This window comes from Nuphar pumila, chromosome 9, assembly GCF_984573655.1.
Source record: "Nuphar pumila chromosome 9, dmNupPumi1.hap1.1, whole genome shotgun sequence".
Classification (NCBI taxonomy): domain Eukaryota; kingdom Viridiplantae; phylum Streptophyta; class Magnoliopsida; order Nymphaeales; family Nymphaeaceae; genus Nuphar; species Nuphar pumila.
Window position 1 is genome coordinate 21,176,049 of NC_143257.1, and position 3,511 is coordinate 21,179,559.

Sequence of the window (3,511 nt, forward strand, 5' to 3'; positions counted from 1 at the left end):
GCATCTCCAGTTCGGTCATTGAATTTGCAAAGGAGGTCACTAGAAAGATGGTTGAAGTTGTTTCAGCTGCCACAAAACGACTGCAAAATCTGGATGTTGTAATAAAGGCTGCAGAGTCTGTATCTTAAGCAACTGCAATTGTGGCAATGGGTGGTCCCATCCCATTGACATTGAATGAATTATTTGAAGCTGGTATTGAGGGTCATGGGAAATATCAAAATATCTCTGGGTTATACAGAGTAAAAGCAAAGACCATGGAGTTAGAACAGCCATCTAGCAGGGATGTTGGAGCTCCTAATAGCTTGAATAGGAAGGCTTCATTGAGAAAAGGATATTACTCAAGAGGAACATTAGTTTTTCTAAAGAGTCATCAAAACAGACAATTAATAATCGGATAGAGATTGTAAATGTGACAAATCAGGATGTTCCCATCATTGAAATTGCAGAGATGCACCAGCAAAAAACTTGGAGAATTTCTGATTCTGCCAATAGTGTTGGATCCATCCCTTTATCAGAACTTGAATCAAGAAATGCATCCATCCACCTTGCCCTGAAGTGACAGTTGTTTATAGCAAGATCATGGTATGCTTTACTGAAAATTCAGGTATGTCCTACTGCAAAAGCTCCCTATCTCTCTCAAAGCCAGATCCTTCATCGTTTCCTTAGACAATACTCTAGTTTTGATGGGGAGCATGGCTACTGATGATGGGGTTTTTTTCCTTTGTTTTTGCAGTTACCTTTGTGCACCTACATTAGATTCATTGATCTTCCTGTACTTTAAATATACTCTCATATATACCTTGTCACATGCATATTTCACCATACCCCGATCATCAGCATATCTCCACTTACCTGCTCATTCACACTCTAGGAACCATTTGATCATAATACATTTACACATATCCACCAATAGTCCATGGCACACTTTAACACTCATTTCACTAGGCACTACATTGTCCCCTCTCTCCAAGCATCTCAGTGTTTTTCCTCGTATTTACAGCAATGTGAGTCACTATTGTGGCTTATTTGAGCCCACAGCAGTGCAAAGCACTTCTGTGTCATCCTTGCACTTACAACACTAAAACAACATTGTCCTCCTTCCACCTTTTTCATGTGATACACTTGCTATATTCATAAAAAAGTGCAACCAATGCACAGTTCGGGTAAATCAAGCACCTTTGCATTATTGAACTTACCCCGAAAAACTTAAGAAATAGATCACAATGAAGATCATACATTCATTTAAAGGAATTGTTTGTAAATCATGTATTCTTATTCAAATATCTAAGTGAGACTCGATATTGGTCTTATTTTGGTTGAGCATTTCCTTATAGTGTGCACTCATATTCAAACTCTTAGGCACAATTGCCTTCATAAGTTGAAAGTTGGCTCAACTGGGAGTCAAAACTAAGTTTTGCCATACGAGAATTCATTACAACCATACCCCTCAGGTATATATATATATATATATATATATATATATATATATATATATATATATATATATATATATATATACACACACATTCAGTTTCCTAAATCGAGAAGTGCAATATAGATTTTTTGTTGATTATACCAGAAATCTTATGAGTCAACTTTGCCAAAACATTGAGAATTAGGTAGTTGTGCTAAACACGAACTTACCAATTGAGGTGGTTCAATAAGAGCTGGTCGGCCAAGCTCTTGATCCTAAACCCTTCATGAAAGATTCTGCATAGGTACATATTACATATATACACATGTAAATTCGAGCAGACCCCTTTTCTGATTTGGTTTCATGGATCGCACTATGATTGGGTGTGTCCGCCGGTTAAGTAACAAGTGTGCAGAAAGAAATCGCAGCACTATACAGTGTCATATACAACGAAAGGATGAACAATTGAGCATCACATATGAAGGAAAAAGATGGCGACTACATGTTGTCCAAACCTCACTCTTATAGCCACAGTCGCAACAGCCAAAGTGTTGTCACAGGTGCAGGGGAAAGACAACAACCATATGTTGTCCAAGCCATGATTCAATAGCCACAACAGCGGCAGCCGACGTGCCACCCAAAATGCCAAGAGTGCAGCAAGAATGCAGTGGCTATGTGCTGCCATTCGTGCATCCAGATGCATACAAAAAATTCAACAAATTGTTTGCTGCCATGCAAATGTGTCATCGCAACAAGAGGTGCTGCTACATTCTCAACTCTGTGGCACAAAATGCAACACATAATGTGCTGGCACAACCATCATATGGAAGGGAAATCCCAGCACTCAAAGTGTCAACAGAGTGCTCTCAATGCGGGATGAAGGCTGGCGAAGGGGTTGTCCCATGGCCGGTTTACCTAATGCCTGGGAACTCACCGGATCATGCCGGTTTTGCATAGGCAGGGTTCGGTGACTAGCTAGGCAAGTGCACGGCTGCTGCCCCCGCTAGGCAGGGTGGAAGAGGTAGGCACTATGCCCACGAGTGGGTCAACCCATGGCCTGGTCTGGCCTGGCATGCAGGCCCAGACCCGCTGGCTGGTGTGCTGGAAAGGAGCCGCACAATCTATAAGCAATGATGTTTGGGCTCATGCGGCTGGAGCGCCCAACAGCTGAACCAGGCAGCCTCTGGTTCGTGCCACAGATGGGGCCGACACACAACCTAGTCAACTCACTGACCAGTTGGTCCGGGCTCACCTGCTCAGCCCAAAAATGAGAGCAACAACTGAAATAAACAGAAGAACCCTATACATTTTTTTTGTGCCTGGAAACGATTTGACATGAGCATGTTGGTTCTTTTTTTTTTTTTTATACGCAGGCAGATCTGAACCTGAGCAAACCCCAGGGTGTTGGGTTGCTTCTGGGCTCACCTGGGATGCACTCAACTCAGCCTAGCCGAGTAGTGCACCTTCCATGCAGCAGCCGCCCAAACAAAACAAAATGTGCCCTGGTCTAAACCGAATGGACTTTGTACCAAGGGCATGATGGTATGACAGGCTGACCAGAACTGAACCACGTGGTTCAGACCCTAGTCTGAGTCTCCCAACAGAAGCCCAAATCTAGAAACAAAAAGAGAAAGAGGAAAAGGGATAAAAGAAGGAAAAAGAAATAATAACTTGTTGGGCATGCATGGTTGTGGGCTGGGGGTGCTGGAACCGACCTCTCTTGCGCCCAAAGCTGCAAGGATTTGGCCGAAAACATCCAGTCATACCTCGGTTCGAAAGCACATTGGGGTGTGTTGTGCAAAAATAAATACAAAGAGAAAAAAAATACACCTTGCAAGGAAAAGAAACGGTGCTATAATGCCATGCAAGAACATTCAAATAAATAAAATGAAACGACAAAGAGCATGGTAAGTGAAAATGATTGCACAACGGACTACGAAAATGCTTAAATATAAGAAATCTAATCTGCCTACCCTATGCATTCTATCAAATGCATGAAAGGTGCAAGGCTTCATGGCTATGTCTTAGAAGACATTTTCTTTTCAAAATTAATGGATGTCAAGGAGAAGGCTCACCTCAATTGGATTTCTGGCAACA